The 22,613-nt window shown below is 39.8% G+C and overlaps 1 long non-coding RNA gene across 3 annotated transcripts; it reads right to left on the bottom strand.

The window, feature by feature from the left end:
* Positions 1 to 4,554: 4,554 nt before the first annotated feature.
* Positions 4,555 to 22,550, bottom strand: LOC106557151 (uncharacterized). Of its 3 annotated transcripts, none has more exons than XR_001314091.2 (4): positions 22,466 to 22,550; positions 21,492 to 21,633; positions 20,097 to 20,240; positions 4,555 to 4,644 (listed from the first exon to the last, which is right to left on the bottom strand). It is a non-coding gene; the product is annotated as an uncharacterized LOC106557151 (long non-coding RNA). The 3 variants fall into 3 exon arrangements; XR_015695913.1 differs by lacking the exon at positions 4,555 to 4,644 and adding an exon at positions 11,873 to 15,281; XR_015695914.1 differs by lacking the exon at positions 4,555 to 4,644 and adding an exon at positions 18,041 to 19,099.
* Between the last annotated feature and the right edge of the window lie 63 nt (positions 22,551 to 22,613).

The raw sequence follows: 22,613 nt of genomic DNA, 5'->3' as shown, positions 1-22,613 counted from the left end.
TGAATGAATAAACCATAAAAGCAACAAACAGTTAATGCGTAAGTAAGCTGAGGAGGAAGTTCTCAACTAAGGAAGAAATATTAGAAAGAAATATAAAAAGCTCAATATGCCAAAACACTTATTTTAGTCTTCATTTAATTACTTGTATTGTAGTCTGATGTAACATCTTTTTAAAGTTAACGTTAGTTAGAAAAGATAGGGTACAAAACTTAAATAATAATAAAAATTCTACATTCATTTTGAAAAATAAATGCAATACTTGATTAATTTCATATCTTTATTTAAAATAGTTTTGGCATGGCATATCATTTTATTGACTCAGTTGGAAATGATGTGGATGTTGTATCTGATTCTGAGGCATATATATTCTTAAGTAACATAACATATAGCATATTGTCCAAACTTGCTAGACTATTTAATTGATCTTATTACTTTAAAGGGGGAGAGTTTCATGATAAATTATTTTATTACATTTATGTTGTATTTATATATTATATTTATTACATTTATATTCCACATTATATATTTGTATTGTTATTTTAGTGTTTATTGTCAATTTTGATAGATATATTGATATATCAATACTGATTTTAATCATACTAAATAACAATTACTGCTATTATTTATCAGCATTAAATATTTACATTTTTAATATCGAGTTAGTCATATTTTAGAATAATAGGATTATCTTTTAATAGGATAATTGGCAAAATCTAATTCACATGTGATGGGTTGCATTCCAAAGGAATGTGAGAGGACAGGTTGCCTGCAAAATGCCAGGACCCAGGACCTGTTGGTGCCATGTCTCTCTCTAGCCAGTCTAATGATCTAAAAGCTGAGCAGAAGTCTTTTTTTTTTCAGGGTGAGCGGAAAAGTATAGTGTTTGAGTAGCACATTTTCATGCCTGGCATTCATCAGGGTGAAACCTCGCTCACAATTGGTGCTTGGCGCTTGGAATGTTGTGCAAATGTCCAGCAGACGAGACAGAAGTTCAAACTGTTGCTCTCTTAGGTGCTCAGGCATGAAACTGTGCCGCTCAAACACTATACTTTTCCGCTCACCCTGAAAAAAAATTAGAGGGAACATTGGCCCCCACCCCTGGTCAAAGGTGTCCCTCTTTACCAATCTGAAAATCTGGTCACCTTACCTTCAATCAAAGGCTCCGATCGGAAGGCAGCAGGGGAAGGGGCAGGTATGGCAGAGGAGCTGCTTTCAAGCCTTTGGAAAATATATCCAATCCAACTTCTGTGTTTGTTTGAGAGTGAGAGAGTGAGAGAGAGATCCAACTTCTCTGTGTGCGTGTGTCTGTTTGAGAGAGGGGGGAGGGAGGGAGAGAGGGAGGAAGGAGGGGGAGGGAGAAGAAAAAGAATGGGAAAACTTATTTTGCAAGGGGGAAAAATGCTGTCGCTTTAAATCGGAACTGAGCATGCCTGGCTGTGGAATTCTGGGAGTTGAAGTCCACAAGTCTAAAAAGCTGCCTCACCAGCCATAAAACTCACCGCAGGTCACTGGAAGTGAGCAACTTCAGCATATCACTTGATTCACCATGCTAGTTGGGGTTCTTAGTTGTTCTTCAGCAACAACTCGAAGGTAAATTCCCCATGCCTGTAAAAATTCCCCATGTACGTGTAAGTGTATTGATTGGAATTATTATTATTAAAAAGACATGCCTTATTTATGTTTGTATATGGAGTACACCATAAATGGGATTATCGAATTTGTACACTGCCTAGAGTCCCTTTGTGAGATAGATGGGTGGGAAAGAAAGAAAAGAAAAGAAAAGAAAAGAAAGAAAGATGGGAGGGAGGGAGGGAGGGAAGGAAGGAAGGAAGGAAGGAAGGAAGGAAGGATGGATGAATGAATGAATGAATTGTGTAGAGGCGAACCTTGGCATTTGTGGTGGAAATATTTTAAAAGCCACATATTTAAAAATAATAGGTTATGAATCAGTGGTGAAATTCATTTTTTTTTTACTACCAGTTCTATGGGCATAGCTTGGTGGGCATGGCAGGGGAAGAATACTGTAAAATCTCTATTCCCACCCCACTCTGGGGCCAATCAGAGGTGATATTTGCCGGTTCTCCGAACTACTCAAAATTTCCATACCAGTTCTCCAGAACCTGCTGAATTTCACCCCTGTTATGAATACTTATGAAATAGCTCTGTATATCCATTGCGAGATAAGACAGGGACACTTAATGTGTTACTTCCTCCGCCAAAAAGATCATAGTGTTTTGTTTTTCCAGGTATGGCAATCTGGTTAGATTAGACAGTTAGATCTGACTTCCTTGGGAGATTTCTCAACTTGTTATAGATGCAATTGCCTCAGCCGCATTATGTACAGTGATTACAGTTTTTTCTTTAATGAGATTAAATTAAAGGTGGATGGGAAAAGGTAATTGTTTTTCACAATACAAAAGGCCATTACTCTGGGGTCTGAACTAATACGCTCCATTTCCTTGAATTTAAGCTCAGTATTCACCCTTAAAAAAAAGATAAGCCTGAGATCCTGATCATAGAGCTTCAATTCAAATGCAATCTTTTGAGATTTGATGATTGCCAGGTTATCTTTTGGAATTTTTTTAAACAACATATTATTTAATTTTGGAATTTGTTACCATTGGATGTGGTGCCGACTATCTGCTTGGTTGGCTTAAAAAACAGGGTGTGTGTGTGTGTGTTGGACCAATTCTATTAGCCTTAAGGACAGTGTGACTAACTCTCATGCCATCCGCTGGGAGACTAAAGATTTCTTGGGCAATTAGTTGGTTGGCCACTGTGAGAACAGACTGCTGGATTAGATAGGTCAACAATCCAATCCAGCAGGGGCACTGTTTATGTTCTTATCCATGGCAGTTCACTTGAGAACCTCTTCTAGCAATTATTGTGCAGCTATGTAGTGACATTGATACAACTGCAAAGAAATGAGGAGCAATAAACAATGGGGAACGGGGAGCTACATTTGGGGAAATATTGTTTTGGCCTCCGCAGGAGGCATATCTTGAGGCCTTCATTTCCTCTTTTTAACTGCTATTCCCTCCAAGAGATTTGCAATTTAGGCCCTATCCATATCTTAGCATCATTGGACATGATAAAGCATATATATATATATATATATATATATATATATATATATATATATATATATATATATGTGTGTGTGTGTGTGTGTGTGTGTGTGTGTGTGTGTGTGTGTGTGTGTGTGTGTGTGTGTGTGTGTGTGTGTGTGTGTGTGTGTTGTGCTGTATTTGTGTATACACATACATACATACATATATACACACATACATACATATACATACATACATACATACATACATACATACATACATACATACATACATACATACATACATACATACATACATATATATATATATATATATATATATATATATATATATATATATTTGTTGTATTTGTGCTGATAAATAAATAAAGGGACACTAGTATATATATTAGATTTCTTTTACAACCCCCGGTATGCCCAGATATGGGAGGAAGATCACCACTTCCACTCTCTGTCCTTTGGCTCGTCACAAGAGACCATCCAGGCAGAAACCCAATATTTTTACTGTTGCCTTTTTGTTACATTTTGTTGTATTTGTACTGATAAATAAATAAAGGGAGACTAGTATAGATCTATTTCAAGCTATTTAGCTCTCATCAGCTAGCCATACCCTTATTGGGATTTGAACCTGGGCTATATTACATACTAGGCAGACTTCTTAGCCATTAGGCCACAGGCTCTTATCCGTTATCAGCGAAGCCAGGGTGAAAGGTATCTATTAGATTTCTTTTACAACCCCTGGTATGCCCAAATATGGGAGGAAGATCACAACTTCCACTCTCTGTCCTTCGGCTCGTCACAAGAGACCATCCAGGCAGAAACCCAATATTTTTACTGTTGCCTTTTTGTTACATTTTGTTGTATTTGTGCTGATAACACCCCAAATTCAATGTGCCCTGGCCACCTGCGCATGCATGCGTGACACCCCTCCCCCGTGTGCATGCGCACGCAACACCCCCACGTGCAGGGGAGTTTGTCACCCTCCCCAGGCTCTAGAGGGTTTCCTTAAGCCTGGGGAGGGCAAAAACGGCCACCCCTGGAGGCCCTCCGGAAGCCAGAAACAGATCATTTCTGAACTTCCAGTTGGCTGGTTAGGCCTGTTTTTCACCCTTCCCAGGCTCTGGGGGATTTCCTGAAGCCTGGGGAGGGCGAAAACGTCCACCCCTGGAGGCCCTCCGGAAGCTAGAAATGGATTGTTTCCGAACTTCCGGTTGTCCCATTGGGCCTGTTTTTTGTCCTCCCCAGGCTCCGGAGGCTTTCCTGAAGCCTGGAGAGGATGAAAACGGTCCCCTGGAAGGCCAAAAATCAGCTGACTGGCATGCACATGCATGCTGGTGCAGACGGCTCATGTGCCAGCAAATATGGCTCCATGTGCCACCTGTGGCATGTGTGCCATAGGTTCGCCATCACGGATATAGAGTATAGAGTACAGGCTCATGCTGAAACTTTTAATTTTAAAAGAAGCATACTCACCAGTCAACACTCTCATATTGGCCCCATGGAGAGAGCAAGTGACAAAACATCTGTCATGACATCACAACCCAGGTCCCAGGAGTTACATATTTGCAGCCAATCTGAGAACATAAAACATTATCATCAGAACATAAAAACATGAAAGGGCGAATTCTTCATCATGACATCATGATGAAGATTTGTCATTTTTTGGCAATGCAAAAATGCCAAATTAGTAGAAGATGCCTCTGACTTTAATTCATTCTTGGGATTTTGAAGGGATCGATTACTTTTTCTTTACTCTCTTATTTCTTTGCCAAGTATCCATTTATGAGAGCTACCTGAATCTTTTCTCCTGGATCATGTTTATCCAAAATGTCACATCCGTTTTCCCAAAGATCATATCTGGTTCTTCCAGCATCACTGCTCTTTGGACGCTAGCATGTTACTATCAACAACCTATGGATTCCTACTTTCTGACTTCCCTTTTAGTGTTCTTCTTCATAATTAAAATATAATGGAAATATAAATTAAAATTAAATATAAATTAATAAAAAGGGGGATTCTGACTTTATTTTTACTGCTTGCATTCATAATTAAACTTACACATTCATCTCCATGCTTATATTCACCAATTCTACTCAGTAAGATCAGATGGCTTTCCACTTCAACTGAGATCTGTTACATTCTTTTTCTTTTTTTTCATAGTATAAATATCCATCCAAGAAACAGATGTCATGCCTCAAAGGCCTTTCTGAATAGGGCAATTCTAAAAGCTTCTCAAAATTCAGCGACAGTATCCGTGGCTGGGCGGGAGGCGACTCCAAAAGGAAGGGTGCTCTCACAGGACACTCTCTCTGCCCAAATCTCTTTTGGAAAGGCCACGTGTAGCATGCTCCCCTGAAGATAAGCACATATAATGGGTAGGATTGTTTTGAAGTAGATGGTCCTTTACATGCAAATGAAGGCAAATATAGGTGTCACAGGATAATGTTTCAGGATCCAGTCTAAATTGGTCACCGGGACCAGAGGTTTTGTCTTCTGAGCTTTCAGACTTGTGCTGGAGCTCATCCTCAGGGAATTTCTTAATTTCCAGGCGGTACCTTTGTCAGTGTATATTCATGAACTGGAATAGGGCTTAGTAACAAGCTCAGCCAATGGAAGTTAAAACAGCTAGGAGCCAGGACGTGGCTTAGCTGTTCAGCTCTGAGTCTGTGCTGAGCTGGGAAAAAAAACTAATTTGCTGCTCTGAACTGAAACTGTTCTCTCCTCTGCCTGTGTTTGCTTGTACTCTCTACCACGTTGGAAGAACCAGTTTTTGGTACTGTATATTTACTTCATGTGTTATATTATATATAAAGAGAAGTTAATGGATCCTCCTGAATCAGTTAGCTGTGTGTGCTCTCTGGATGTGATTGCTGCATCAAACTCTGACAACCTTTTCCATACCTAAAAGTTAAGCCTTGTAAAGGTTTGTAGGTCAATATCAGAACTTTGAATTGTACAAGGCTACTCAGTAGCCAACATAACTTTGCCACTGCAGCATCTCCTTGTTTAATTCATTATTTATTTTATACTTGAAAAGAAGCAAACATTCATAAAACAAATGATGTAATTTGGAATAGTTCACCAATTATTGCTAAAAGATGGATATCTCTAGATTGCCTTTGGGCTAAACCAGATAACAAAGATTAAAAAAATGTCTATGAGCTGGATTCAGGAAAAGCTGCAAAGATGGTTCTGAGAAACAGCTGCCCTTTAGGAACAATGTTTCTCAACCTTAGCTACTTTAATATGTGTGGATGTCAGGTCCCAAAGTTCCCCCGTTCAACATGCTTTAGAAGGCAAGACCTTTCCCCAGCTTTCCATATCTTGAGATCAGAAACATGTGTCAGGAATATGCCACTCGTCTGAGAATCTCATCAAATGGAACTGCTTGCATTGTATTGATTGCATCCTTCAACTCCAAGGCCAACAGGGTGGTGGAGATGGTGGAATTCCAGGTGAGCTGAAGGTAGCTTTCCACATCCTAGTTTGATTTGGGCATATCTGATTTAGTTGAGGATTCCTCTCACACACAAAGTTATTTCCTACAACAATCCATTGGGATAACACAGAGCTTCAGGGCACAAGTTTGAAGAGAAAACAGAGCATTGCAGGCTCTGGTTCAGATTTCAGCCCCCCCTCCCCCCTTCTGTTACAGAGCAAAAATAAAACAATCAAGAATTTAAACCAGTCATGTCTGGTCTGCCCAAAGAGATATGTGCGTCTGCTTCTAAATGTTTACAAATCACGCAATGGATTGAAACCTCTGGATAACAAGTACATGTATGTTCATATAACTCAAACCCCATTGTCATCTGCATCAAAAGAGTTCCACCAGTTTTGCAGCTGTTATTTGAATTTCTTTGTTTGTATTATTTATTTAAATGATTTACAAAGTCAGACATCTCAAAGCAATGACTTTGAGCCCAAATGGCTTGAGGACAGCTAAGTCTTCAAAAGCTTACAAAAGGCTTAGGGCCATCTGGATATCTGGGGCTATGGGGTTTAGTGGTGGGTTGCAGGCAGTATGCCCCGGTACGGGCGTACCAGAGCCAGCCCGGAGCACCGGATACCGTTTTGGTATGGTGCTTCGGAGGGCTCACCCACCCACCCAAGCTCCTTACCTGTGTTTTAAGGCTTCTGCATTTCCGCGCATGCACATGGCACGTACAGCGCATGGCATGTACAGCACCTGCACGATGCTCTGCGGAGCAGCTGGAGCATCACGGAAGTGCTAAGATGCATGTCTGCGCGCTGCACACGTCCATGACGATGCTGCCGGCCCGTTCCAACCGTACCAGTTGGAACAGGATTTGAAACCCACCAGTGATAGGGTTCTACAGGATAGATGCAGCCACAGAGAAATCATGACTGTGAAGTCCAGCACAATGTCATTGGTTGATGAAAGCGACCCCACTTTCCTTGCACCCAGAACAATTGTGTTAGCTTATTGCCCTAAAGATAACACAAAACACCCTTACATGAAGACTCTAAGGCAGCTGAAAAGCAGCTTTGGATCTTGGTAATTCCCCAAAATCCATGCTGGAGAACCAAGCTGGTTTCTTTCTGGCCCATCTGTAATTGCAGGGAAGTCAGGCTGGGGGTTTTATGAGATGTCAGATGTTCTGCTATGCTTCATCCAGCCCTGAGTTCAGATGCTCTAGCACAGTAGTGTCAAACTCAAGGCCCGCAGGCCAGATCCGGCATGCGGACTGCTAGATCTGGCCCACAGGGCTGCCCTGGAATTAGCGAAGGACCAGCCCGTGGTGCCTCTGCCAGTGAAAATGGACTTTAGGAGGACCGAACACCGAACTCTATTTTTGCTGGCAGAGAGCTACAGGAGGTTGTCATACCAAAAGTGGACATCAAGCTGGCCATGCCCACCCTGGCCACGCACCCCCCAGCCCCCTGAGGTCAAACACAACCCTGATGCAGCCCTCAATGAAATTGAGTTTGACACCCTTGCTCCTGCAAATTCTTCAAGGGAAAAGGTGGCTTGAGGGTTTTTCAGATTCTATTCATAGAAGCCAAGGGAAGGTTGTGAGGTGAATGTGACTAGAGATTGCTCTGGTTCCTCTTTCTCTTCAGTGGAGACCAGTTGGCTGCAATGGCTTGGGCTTTTTTGTTGGTGGTGGTGGTGGGGGGGAGGAATTGTCTCTGAAATTGGAGTAGGTTCTACACAGTAGAATGTTGCTGCTGGAGAAGTTGTATCAATAATTTGCGTCAACTATTTTTATTATTTTTACAACCAATTGCTTGGAGGATTGGGATAAACCAAATTTAAACTGATTTTGTGAGTTTGGAGATTGAGAATAATGGTGAGGTAGAAATCTCCAGACAATCCTGTGGTTCTTTAAAGATTTCCTTTTGATAGTGGTGCCCGCCCTCTGGAACATCCTCCCTCCCCTCTAAGGTGAGATATGCACCTTCCCTTCTGGCCTACCAAAAGGACTTGAAGATGGCTCTGCCAGCTGGCCCATAGCCCCAATGGGAACATGGTGTCTTAGTGGTAGTTAATGGGTTAGTCAGGGACTCCAGCTCCTCCCCATGCACAGTTTGTTCCCTTCCTTCCCATCCTGGTTAATCAAATTTTATCTGAACTTTTAACCACGCAGTTCTTATTTATCATTTTTCTTTCGTTTGTAATGTTTTATATGGTATTTTAACTGCATGACTATAAGCTGCCTTATCGCCTTGGCAAAACGGATGGCATAGAAGTCTAATCATAAATAGTATTTATAAAGTCCAGCAAGTAGCTGTTAATTTACACCTAGCTGGAGAAACAAAGGGATATTCTAGATGTAATTTCCCATCTTCACAACTTCTCCGCAGAACATTTAAAATTGGCATTTACTGCCAAGATTGAATGTGTAAGTAATGCTTAGACACTAGGGGCTTGGCAGGAGAATGTAGTTAAACTCTTTTATAAGATGAAGATAAAATGGGAAATCCATGGTTGATTACTGGCTGTAATTACTTAGAACAGCCTGCAGCAACTTAATTGTAATGACCACAGTCCTTCTTCTTTCTGAATTTATTACCAGTTAATATCAGCCTCCTCCATCTTAGCTGCCTACAAAACAAGGCCTCACTAGGAATTACTCCTGGGGGAAGTTAATGTAGCCAAGCAACTGAATAAAATTTCATAGTTTTCTAGAATGGGCAGGTATGGTGAAACTGTTACCGAGAGGATAATATACACTTAATTAAATTGGGTTAAACTAATGTTTGCTGGGAGAAGCATTATGGAAAACACTTGTCTGTGGATTTATTAAGAAAACCTGCTAGTTTCTGTTTTACTAAATGGGGATTACAGTCACAAAAATACAGGGTTAGAACAGTCATGAAGAAGATGCAAGTCAACACCATGACAAACAAGCTAACCAAAATCCAGTGATAAATAAGCATTTTCAATGTATATCTTTTAAAAGTTTTCCCAAGGAAAAAGTAAGATGAGATATTTCCTAAAGGAACAATTTCTTATGGATATTGAGAAGTAATTGTGAAAGCTTTGCCCTTTTTTAACAACATGGCATTAGGTCTCAGTTTAATCACAGTTTATAATTTATTTTATAAGTCACAATAGACTGGCTTCATAAAACATAGGAAATCATACACCATGATATGCAAATTACACTGGTCAATACACCAAGCTAGAAAAAAACATGTCACATTAAATCATAATACAATATATGAATCAGACCATTCTCTCATGATGCTAACCTTGATGGAGTAACTTTGGCAAAGTGGGCTTACTCTAGTGGTGAGATTCAAAAATTTTTACTACTGGTTCTGTGGGCATAGCTTGGTGGGTGTGGCATGGCTTCATGGGTGTAGCATGGCTTGGTGGGCATTGCTGGGGAAGGATACTGCAAAATCTCCATTCCCTCCCCACTCCAGGGGAAGGTTACTGCAAAATCCCCATTTCCTCCTGATCAACTGAGACTCGGGAGGCTGAGAATAGATGGAGACGGGCCAGTCAGAGGTGGTATTTATCAGTTCTGCGAACTACTCAAAATTTCTGCTATTGATTCTCCAGAACTGGTCAGAATCTGCTGAATACCACTTCTGGCTTACTCGTTGCCTAACTGAGATGAGAAGCACATTTAGGATTCATATATATTTGCTATAGGTCCCACTCATATGAGGTCCTTTTCCAGACTACTTAATCACTTGATTTCTGATACTTTTTTCTCCGTGCTGTCTGACATTAGTCTCCATAGCAGATTGAGATACAAAAGGAAGTGACAAACATACTTTGGTGCAAAATATGCACCATTCTTGATAGCTGAAGGTAGAAGATAATATTACACTTCTCTTAAGAATATATAGTAAAGAATCTTTACTACGGTGTATTAAGAATACAGTAAAATTAGGAGAGAGAAAAGCAAAAGCTTTGGTTATGAAACTTTTTATGGATTGGCAAGAGCTAACCCCTATTAGAACAGTAGGGTATAAATGGGAAGTGTTTGCACAGGGCAACATTAAACTCAGATCATCAATCATTGTGTCATCTCTACCTTCTTTCCCTGCCATAATTTTCTGAATTAACATACATCTCAATAGTATTATCTAACTACAGAAATGAGTGCATGATGGTATGTTTGTATACATAGTAAATTCCCTACGTAGTCTTCAAAGGAGATCAAATGGATAATTGAAGTCTCATGTTTAGCATGTAAGTTCCTAATCAGGTGAACTTTCTTGATTTCTCAACACGCATTAAATCTGATATGCTGTCCTATAAACATTTTTTTTCACTGAAAAACAACGATGATCTCGACGTCGGATTGCACTGGGTTGCATAGCAATGATGAATATGAGCCGAATATGGAAAAGCAAAGACATCAGCTTGGCAACCAAATGTTACTCCTCTCTACTGTGTTCCCCATAGCTACATTTGGTTGTAAAAGATGGAATTTAAAAAGCAAGACAGGAAGAAAACCAGCTCTTTTGTATGGTGGTGCTGGAGAAGATTCCTTTGTATTCCTTGCAAGGGGAAGCAACAAGCGAGGACTAGAGCACAAAGCACCAAACATATCACTGGAAGGAAAAATCACAAAGCTGCATCTCACTTATTCTGGCCAAGTCACACATGGGAATTCATTGGAGAAAGCAATTATGTTTTGAAGAGTTTGTAGTAAAAGGAAACCAGGCTGCCAAAGAACACAATGGCTGGACACCATCAAAGCTGACACCAGCCAGAGCATAGAAAAACTCAAGGAAGTAGTGCAAGATCGGAAGATGTGAAGAGACCTGGCCCATAGAATCGCCAAGAGTCAAACATGACTGAATGGATAACATTACGGGGTTTGGGATATAATTTCCAATGTGCGTATTCTCAGATTTATCATGCTCAAAGTTGGTTTATGCTTCCTTAATTCAATTATTTGGGATTTCTAAAAGGAAGGATTGTTCTAGTTTGACACTACATAATTGAGGACAAGTTTTAAGATCCCATTACTAATTGTCCAAAGCATAGAATTTACATTTAATTTGAAGTGAATTAATGTGGTGCACAAAGTCACAGCATATGACATATGGATGTGATACTAGATATCTATGGTATAGCTGCCTTCATTTAACGGATTAGTTATTCTGTTCAGGTGTTGAACTAATGTGGTTTTTCCCCCGACTCTAGTTCAGGGGTGTCAAACCTGCATCCCGCGGGACAAATATATCATGCACTGGCCCCGGCCACACCTTAACAAAGGGGAAAAAGCTGTAGTATGTCATGTGATAACAACATGTCGCAAGTTTAACACCCCTGCTCTAGTTTGTCTCCTAATATTATTTAAGAAAGTGACATTTCTCACTTTGGTAGTGCCTGATATTTGTGCAAGTGAGGGTTCTTTGTCTCCAACATTGCAAGCACTATATTTGTGGCTAATGCTCCCACTATGAACACAACTGATAAATTAGTCCATGTGTGTTTTCAAGGACCTGTTATGACCTAGGCTTCCCCAGCAGCATGAAGCCAAATCCTCATCCCAATAAACCCCTTTTATTTAATTTACAGTGAATTCCTCTCCAGCAAAGTCTTTCCTCTCCCACAGTCTTTCCAGGTAGTTCACAATTACCAACCTTTATCAGACTTGGAAAGAGGCCAGGCCAATATTTTTCAGATGCTACAATACTTGGCAAAAATGCAGGAATGAACTAATTGTCTCCTGCAAACACCACATCCCTTTTGCTCCTCTTTTATTCCCTTTGGGAGAGGCCATTCACCATCCACCTGTGGCCTTACTCCCAAGTCAACCCCTGTTCCTTTGCTGTTTCCTTTGTCTGGCAACTCTGTGTATGTACATATTGGAAACAGGCTCCAGCTGTTCATATGCCTCACTGATGTCTGACTCCGAAGGCAGCTGATAACTATCAGATGGCCCTGGCCCCATCTCTGCCCCAGACCCAGAGCCCTCATCAGAGCCTTCCCCAGACTCCAGGACTGGTCCATGTTCCTCCTCAACCTCCTCAGTGTGCGAATCTGCTGTCGGATCTGCTGCCAACAGGATCTTCACATGCAATTACAATAGAATGCAATGTGTAAAACTTGGATATATTTTAATACATAAAGTATTGTCCTATCTTCATTTATATGAGCCAGCAAGGAGACAATGTTCCTCGTAAACAAGTATTGATTCTGTAAAGACATCCATTAGGACAGGGCATTCTGCACATTGTCAGAGGCTAGATAAGGTCTCCTCTGTGCAAGCACCAACATGTACTAGCAAGTACCAGTTACCCATAACAACCTTGTGAACGTGGCTGGCCTCTTTAAATCATTCAAGGAGACTCCTTGAGGCTTAGGCTGTTTTATGGTGGCCTCCTCCATGCTGGTCTGTCCCACACTTCCCTGTATACGTTTCTTGTTAAGGGTTGATTGCATCTGGCTTTCCAGGCAATTCAAATGCCTCCCCTGGGGACTTCCTCAAGCAGCTGCTTCATTGAAAAGATTGGTTCAGCATAACTCTGGCAGCTGTTAGCCCCAAGTGAGGCTTCTGCTCGCTCAGAAAGAGAGATCGCTGCAGGCTGCCAGTGCCAAGAAGCGATGGTTAGGGCTGGTTTTCCTCCCACAGGCTAAGCAACTGCTTATTTATTTCACAATAATGTGTGCAATTCTTGATACGCTGTCCAAATGGTAACGATTACACAAGTAATTACTTTATATGTGTGGAAAGATTCACTTAATGGCATTAGGAAGATGTAATGGATATCTGTAATAAAGATTGAGAGGAAATTGCTTATGATGCAATTACAATAGATCAATTGTGCAATCGGTTCAGATTTACTGTCAGGCTAGCTGATTCAATGGGAGATATGCAGACACATCGCCCCTGCTTAAGCATTACCAAATGTTCAATTTCCTCCTTAGTTTAATGAGATACTATTATTTAGCCCTTTGTGTCAGAGCAAGAATCCTGCTTATAGCTTAGAAGTAACAATCACATAGTGTAACAACAAAATAGAGAAGAGGAAACAGTTCTAGGTACACTATTCTAAGCTCCCTGAATAAATCATTGCATGAATACACACACACACACACACACTGCATATGATATATATTTATATTTGGTGAAGTTAGGAATATTGGAAAAAAAACGGCTGAAGCAGAGTTCAACAGCACAGTATTCTCACAGTTGCTAGCCACTCAGAACATTAGCACACTTCCTTTTTCCTGCTCATGTTTCACAGTAATTGGTATTCAAAGGTAGACTCTTTCCTATTTATTATATAATGTTGGAGTAGGCGTAAGGAGATTTGAGTTCAGGTTGGCCCTTGATGACTAGCCTTTAGCCTCACTTATATCCCTGGGTTATTTTTTATGTGGTGTAAACCTGGATGAAGAAATGCTATGTATATCCCCCTGAGCTTCTTAATGCCAGTGGAATATAAATCTGATTGCTACTACTGTTATTTTTCCTAATAGATGTGAAGTAATGTACTATTATAGTACTAACTAGCAGGATTTTTCTAACTACAGTAATAGTGCTGAAGAAACTATTGGGAGGGTAACTTCAACAGGGCAATACTTTGGATCTGCTGCCCAGTTGACTGAGGGGGCTGCGTCTTGTAATGTTTTTGATATAGCTGCTTTGAAACTTTGGGTTTTTTGAACATATGCATGCATGCATGTGTGGAAGACATTTCTGCTAGAATGTTGAAGCTCTGAGTTCATGAAGCATCCCTCTCAATGTTTTACATAAGACGCTGAGCTTGTAGATCAGGAAGATCGGCAGTTCGGCGGTTTGAATCCCTAGAGCTGCGTAACGGAGTGAGCTCCCATTACTTGTCCCAGATTCTGCCAACCTAGCAGTTCGAAAGCATGTAAAAATGCAAGTAAAAAAATAGGAACCACCTTTGGTTTAGTCATGCTGGCCCCATGACCACAGAGACGTTTTCAGACAGTGCTGGCTCTTCGGCTTTGAAATGGAGATGGACACTGCCCCCTAGAGTCGGGAACAACTAGCACATATGCACGATGGAAACCTTTACCTTTAATAACTGGATGCACTTTATACCCTGTATCTTTCTTATTTCTCTAATCTAATTTTAAAGCTATCCAAGTTGGTGGCCATCATTATCCTAGGGTACCGAATTCCAAAGTTTATTTACATGTGATTTGAAGCACATCCCTTTTACTGTATTGAATCATCATTCCATTGAGCTCCACTAGTTGATGCCAGATTTCAGTATTACGATGGGCAGAAGGAAAGAGAAAAACAGTTCCTTATTTTAATTTTCCACAACATGGTGGGAATTGGGGCATAACACTTGCTTTTATTTAAGGAGTACCGTTTTTAACTTGGCATGCTGTGGTGTAGGCTGGCCCTCACTTGCACACTTCTAATCTGATTGATTGATGAGGTGCCATCAAGCTGGGGTTGACTTTACATAGATTTCTCCATGACAATTTGTTTCTAACCACGTCATTCAAGTCTTTCAACAGTGCATCCATCACCACTGTAACTGACTGCATCTACCTTGCTGCTGGGCATCCCTTCTTCTCTTTTCTTTCCCTTTTGCCAGGATTATAACCTTCTCTAGAGAGCTAGGTCTAAGCATAGTGTATCCAAAGTAAGATAATTTGAGCTTGGTCATTTGTGCTTCGAGCTCTAGACTGATTTGTTTGATATTCCATTTGTTTGTTTTAATTGGCTGTCCTCCATATTCTCAGGAATTTTCTCCAATACCAACGTTCAATTCTTTTAATTTGCTGAAAAGTAAAAGAAAACAACAGCTTTTTCTACAGTAGCTGAAAGAGACAGTCCTATGAATTAAGATTTGATTTCAAGGTTTTTATAGATAACGACTCATTCTTTAAAACATCCCCATTTCAAATCCACCTAATGTCAGGAGAGAGAAACACAAAAGCCAATAAGCTCATATAAAACAGTTTAAGATATTGCATCTCGGTGAACTGGATTTGCCTTGGATCCATTGAACAAAATGCTTATCAAACTGGAAAAAAATGTCATTTTCTATTGTACAGTTGAAATTCCACACTGCATTTGTTGCCAGAAAAATCAATCAAATGATCCAGGGCCCTACATCAGCTCACAAACAGAATAAAAGGTTTTGGATAGATATCAGTGGTTGGGGAGTTATTTTCTGGAGCATGAAGTTGGCTTCATTTGGGAATCATCCAAAATTCCTTGATAAATGATAAGAGTAACTGCTTCTTCACTGTTGAATTTTATGAAGCTTATTGGCAGATAGCAGCACCTGGCATTGGCTCATCTTGAAAAGCTATTTGGCCTAATAATTGGATAGGAAAACATCAGGAAATGCCTGTAGGTTAGACTTTAAAAAAAATCCCTGAAAAAGGAATGGCAAACCAATTCAGTTTGGTTGCTAAGTAACCTACATTAATGTGTTTAATCTTTGGGAATTTAGTTCTGCAAAAATACCAAAGTGAACACTTTTCTGTTTTAAATGCATGACTCTTATATGCATTTGGAATTTGTCTTTTGAACCAAAGCATCTTTTTGACAAGTAATCTTGGAGCACAAACGTGTTAAACAGCAAAGGCATTAGAACACTTAAGTGCTTGGATGCTTGGACATAAATGTTGATGAGAGTGCCATCATGCGGTCTTTGGTGATACTGCTATTGTGATTAACTGATGCTCAGCCTACTGCAATAGCTAGAACAAACTAGTTGTAGTAAATGCTGAAGTCTCTTATAATTTAGAACCTTAAAGGTAACATTTAGCAATCTTTAATTGTACAAGTAGTCCTTGGCTTACAATCATTTGTTTAGCAACTGCTCAAAAAGTTACATACAACCAGTCCTCACACATATGACCATAAAAAAATCCCTATTAAATGATCAACATTCAGGTGCTTGGCAATAGATATGCATTTCCCATGGTTGCAACATTCCAGGCCTATGTGATCACTTTTTCTGACCTTCCCAAAAGGCTTCCAACAAGCAGTCAGTGACAGAAATTGAATTTGCTTAACAACTACATGATCTGATTAAGAACCACAATGATTCGTTTAACCATCATGGCAAAAAAAGTTATAAAACTGGATGAAATTTACTATTTCACTTACTAATGGAAGTTCTGGTCCTAATTGTAGTTGTAAGTCAAAGACTACTTGTACACAAAAGTTCACTGGCAACTCTTAAAGGAGTTATGTTACGTGGAGTGAAAGAGAAAGCAGCTATAATTCCTTAAGCGTTCTCAATCAGTTGTAGACCGGGGCGTCTTCAAAACCTTCCCTATGCAAAAGACATTGCAATGCATAATCTATTTAAGAGGTGATCAAGGCATGAGTTATTGTGAATAGGCCTTTCTGATCCAGGAATAGTTATTACTGGTATGCAATATAAAGTTGTGGAAAGGTCCTCTGGATGGATTGGTTTATGATTGATTCCATGACTTTGCATTTGACACAACACAAAGAGATTGGTCTGTAATTTTCAACTAGGCTGGGGTCTCCCTTTTTGAAGATAGGGATGACCATGGCTAGTGACCATAGGTTGGGCAAGGAGCTGGTCCTGAAAGGTTTTTGAAAGATTATGCTTAGAGATTCTGCTATGGCAGTGGAAAGCTTCTTTAAGAAGTAGGCACATAGCCCATCAGGTCCAATAGTTAGAGATGGTTTTAGGCTGCATAGTGCCTTTTCAAAGTTTTCTTCTGTAAAATCGATATGTATTAGATCGTTGTGATTAGCTGTGATACGACTGGAAAATGTGGGGCATGAGCCATTGCTGTTTACAAAGACTGAGCCGAAAAATGTGTTAAAGAGATTGGCTTGAACAGTTTCATCATTACAGTCTTTACCGTTGGGGTCTTTTAGGAGTGGGCAGAGTTAAAGAGTGAGCTGAGTTGTGAATTCAAGGGAACCATTAGACTGTGAACTGTTCCAAACCAGTGGATTTGATCCTATACAGAACCAACAGTGAAATATACCTGGCAAAAACCAAAAGCTACTCAGTGGTGTTGGAATTGAGCCTGAGTCTGTTCTTCCCCATCCAAACACTAAAAGCCTCTTGGCAATCAGACAGCACTTTGACCATGTATCCTACTCTGCCCATGGTAAGGTTGTACAGCTGAGTTTCATTAGCTTACTGACTGATACTTGACTAATTTTTGTTCTGAATAATTTTGTTCAGGGACTTCATGCAGAAACTAAACGCTAAGTTGAAAAAAACTCAGCCTTCTAGCAACTAGAACCCAGCAACTAGTCTGGAAGGAAGAGGAGAATCACTGAAAAATACTCTTCCTCATTTTCAATCCCTCAGAGAAAATCCAGAAGTTTAGTATGATTCATAGTATCAAAGACAACCGAGTGATAAAAGAAGACCCAGAGTTAAATTCCACATAAGCATGCACGCACACCACTCACACAAATGGAGCTGTGTGCACACACTCGCCTGCTGTATGTGCAAATGGAGCTGCTTGCATGCATGCTCACCATTTGGGGACCTGTGAACTAGAAAGTGTGATTAGTTTGAACTCAGTACCATACCCAAGATAGTAACTCATCTAAAAAGACTCCAAATAATCAATTTCCTGGAGTGGGACGGGGGCTTTGCAAACTCAATCTCATTTTCTTTACAACTGTGTCCATAAAGGATCCTGACAGCAAAGAGAAAGCTTTATACACAAAAATGGAAAGATATATTAATTTCCACAATGGAAGAATGTTTGGAGAAACTGATGGAACTAGCAGAGAGGGCCAAATTAAATGCTTTAATCAAAGAAAAGAATACATCTCTATCTGGAAATAACTTCTGGATTTTTGCTTGAGGCAGAAAAAAATTGTTGACTTTGGGATTTACTGATTAGACAATGGTTTTGGGATTGTTTGTTTTTTGTTATAGAAATGGCAATTATATACCAAGTATAAAAAGTAAAAAAGTTGAGGCTGTAACTTTATTATGTTCATTCTACTGCGTTGAAAAAAGTCCAAGGTTAATGCTTTTTTCTTCCCCCTCCCATCATCCTACACTTCTCTCTTTCCCTTTTCCCCCCTTTCCAATTTTCCCACTACTTTCCTTTTCATTTGTATTTTATACTTTAAAAAGTTTAATAAAATTGTATTTTATATATGAAAAAGCAATTGTGCCCATAAAAGTTTGGAGTCTGCTCAATAGCTCTCCAAATTAACTGAATGGAGCAATGGTTCTTGAATAGTTAAGTGCATTGTTAGTTGAGAAGTCGTGTCTGACCCATCACAACCCCATGGACAACGTTCCTCCAGGCCTTCCTGTCTTCTATCATCCTCTGGAGTCCATTTAAGTTCACGCTGACTGCTTCAGTGACTCCATCCAGCCACCTCATTCTCTGTCGTCCTTTCTTCTTTTGCCCTCAGTCTTTCCCAGCATTAGGCTCTTCTCCAGTGAGTCAAGTGCACTGCAGAACTTCATTTTTCAGTATTCGTAGAACCAACTCCTTCTTAAAAGCACTTTAACCCAAAGCTATTAAGGTTCTTCTCACTGATTTATATTTTGTGTATGTTTTGTACTGTTTTCAACTTCTCAGTTGCCTGAAGAATTTTGTTTAAACATCCACATTCACACCTATATTAACAAAAAGTGGAGCATTTTATAAAATGCTACAGCCCCACCTGGATCAATTCTCAAAACTAGATTTAAACATTATAATTATTCTTTTCATTAATCCCTGATGGAAAAAATCAAGACTGATTACTTCAAATTACACATCTATCTTTTTGTATAAGTAGGGTGCAGAATAGGTGGAAATAATTTATTTACTGTCTCCAGTAAGAAAGGACAAGATACTTGTGGAAGTGATTCTTCCCAGCTTTATCACTTCTTTTCCCAGTACTTAGTCAGCTGTGAATTGTAACTCAGAATTACAAATGATTGGTGGATTATGCATTAAAATTCCAGACTTGAGAAAATAAAAAAATGGGAATAAAACCAGGGGGACCCTGGGGCAGGATATTAGGAGAGACCCATCCTTGAAATACCATAATGTTGCCTTAAAACCAATGCACATTACTAGGCTGTTGATTTTTAGTATTCTGTTCATTTCTTAAAACCCATGTGATGTGATGCTATGGTTTCTAAGGTTCCTAAAGAGAAAACTAGTAGGTCCTACATACACAAATATTATATACAGTTGGCTCATGTAAATATGTATTTATGGATGTTTGGACACCAAAAAAAGTCAGCCATGAGTGAAAAGACCAACTTGATCTTCCGCACAGCATTTCTGACTTTATTTTATCGCTTCTCTTGTTTTCATGCCAGTTTTATGCACCCTCCCTCACAACTTTTCCACAATTTTGGCAGGACGCTGAGCAGTGATCATTCCCAAATAGTTTGGTCTACTACAAGATGACAGCATCAAAGACAAGTTTCTTTCTCTCCGACTTGATGGTTAGAATTGAAAATAATAGCAGCCTCATTGATAGCTATGCTTCCTGCTGGCAAGGATACAGTTAATGCTTGCGGACATAGTTCTTAGTGTATTTTACAACTAAATGTCTCCGCTTTTGTTACTATTTAAAAAAAACATGCTTCGATGATGATCATAAAGTAAATGTCTTACTTATTCTGTGGCCAGAAAGCCACCATGTTTGACTTGGCTCCATCATCTAGGTGTTAAAGGAACACTGCTGGGTCGCCCATAATATTCAAACAAGTGAGCCTTCCATAGATGCTCTTCAGAACTGGAAGCATAAAGATGTAGGGTCTGTAAAGAACAGAGCATAATGCCATTATGTAACGGCATAACTGAGAGGGCCTGAGATATGGCTACAGATATTCTCTATTTTTGTCCTGAATATTGATGTTAGAGTGCCATGCCAGCTGTCTTAATTATGCTTGGGTTCATATTCAGCTTTTCCTCAACCTTCATGGCTTTGGATCCTTATCAAACCTGTTTACATCTTCCTCTTGTGCATTGTGAATGGGTTCAAAGATACGTTTCTCTTACTGCATCAGAGCCATGCATGGATACCACTTTCCTGTGTAGCCACTATCCAGCTAAAACTCCTATTACTAACTACATTAGAAAAATGTTATTCTGCCCTGCTCAAAAGCACAAGAAATAGTGCACCAAAATTCCCAGGTCCAGACAGCTGGTGTGAGAATCATTATTATGTTTTTGTTTTCCATTCTTCCTTCATCTGTTGAAAAAGTTCTTCCAAAGAACATCTGCCAGCCCCATATGCTCCCACAGGCAAAGAGTGTGATTGCTACCTTCTTCTACTTCCTCTTTAAAAACAATTCAGCAGCAAGATGGGAATGTTGGTCATAAATTAGAGCAAAAATATTATATGGGTACTGTCCAGAAGTTGATAAACAGCAGGGAAAGTTTGTGTGTGTTTGTGCACAAATCCTATGAAATGGCTATAGTTCTAACGCTGTTTCATATACTAGCTGGAGAGCCATTCCACCTAGCCCTGTCTTAATATCACCCACTGTAGATGACCAATCAATACTCAACTCTCCAGCCAGTCAACTCACTCAAGACTCAGTGGTGTCATCAGGTCTGGAGATCTCAGAAAACTGCAAAAATATTGATATTGTTCTTACGTAGTTCAAAACCTGCTCCTCACATAATCTTTTTAATTTTGCATTTTTGACGTTTCAATTTAGAACAGTTTGTTTTAGTGACTTTTCAGTTACAGCGGCACTGAAAAAGTTACTTGTGACTAGTTTACCCACGACCATGGGGTAAAACTTATTTAACAACTGTCTTGCTTAGCAGTGGAAATTTTGGGCTCAAAATTGGACATAAGCTGAGGACTACCTGTAGTGGGGCGCCATTAAATCCCACCCTTTGGGAAAACATATTTGCTCTCAAAATGAATATTAATTTGTATTCTGAAATATATCAAATATCTGGAAAACATTTTCAGAAATACTTTTTAAACATTTTAATGGGCTTTTTAATGGGCTTCTTCAATTCCGAGATTATCTTTACAGAAAATGCAATTACCAATTAATGAGGAAGGATTTGATTTTCAGAATCTGAAGCTCTTGTCCCATGTTAGCCATTAAAGCTGGGCCACCTTACAGGATTGTTGTTATGGAGAAAATATAAGGAGGAAGATGTTTGGATGTTTGTCACCTTGAGTTATCTGTAAAAATAAAAAACGCAGGAAATAAATGAATAAATAAATAAAATGAAGCCTATAATCAAGTATTAACTTCTGGATTGAAGATTTGAGTACATTTGCTACCAATAGTGGTTTGCCTATTGTAGAACTTGTATATGTGTATGTATATGTATCTATATATATGGAAATACAGGACTCATTTACACAAGTACAGAAAGTGTAAAGCATAAGACAAATAAATGTATTATACACACACAGTGGTGCGCAGGCACACACACAAAGATGCAGAGATGCACAAATATTTGTATTAGATAACTATATATAAACTTGCAACGGTTTTGTTCTAACCAGTCTGTGTCACTTGAAACAGCGTTTGTTTACATTAATCCAAAGTCTGAGCTAGCTCAACTTGGCTTGTGGCATCAAATCAAGTCTCTGCGAGTGGCATTACCAAGAAACAAAAATTTCAAACTCTCATCTAAAAAATTGTTGGCAACACGGAGTCCCCGGTGTCAGTTAATTAGAGTTTGCGCTACGAAATTAAATATCACCGGAGTAAATCAGTACTTGCAGTATGAAACCATAGGTCTCTCTGCGAGCCAAAGCAGGTACCGTGATACGAGCAAGTCTCTTTTTAACAACATAAAACCCGCTTCGACGCTTTCATACCACGAAATCTACCGTGGTGTTTAAAAACTATTTTACGAATTGTTTGCAGTATAAAAATACAGTTCAGGCTGTAACGAACAAAACGTCACCCCAACAGAAACCTATCAAACACCGTCTCAGACAGTCGCGCGCCCATTCCAGCGTTTACAATGTGCTGATCCCGCCCCTCTTTCCTTTTCCGTACCAATCCGGAGGCAGCGCTTAGCGAAAGTTTTCTCCGAGAGACGACCGCGGGGAGGAAGAGCCGCCCTTTGGGCCTCGCGTTGCTGCGCGCGCAGCCCGATGCCGCCGCCCTCCTGCCATTGCTCCTCCCCCTCCTCCTCCCCCCCCCC

Source organism: Thamnophis sirtalis, unplaced genomic scaffold (genome assembly GCF_051295495.1).
Source record: "Thamnophis sirtalis isolate CommonGarterSnake01/CBP01778 unplaced genomic scaffold, rThaSir2_p1.2 scaffold_3, whole genome shotgun sequence".
Lineage (NCBI taxonomy): Eukaryota > Metazoa > Chordata > Lepidosauria > Squamata > Natricidae > Thamnophis > Thamnophis sirtalis.
The sequence above is the reverse complement of the archived record's forward strand: the minus strand, read 5'-3'. Positions and strand labels throughout refer to the sequence as shown.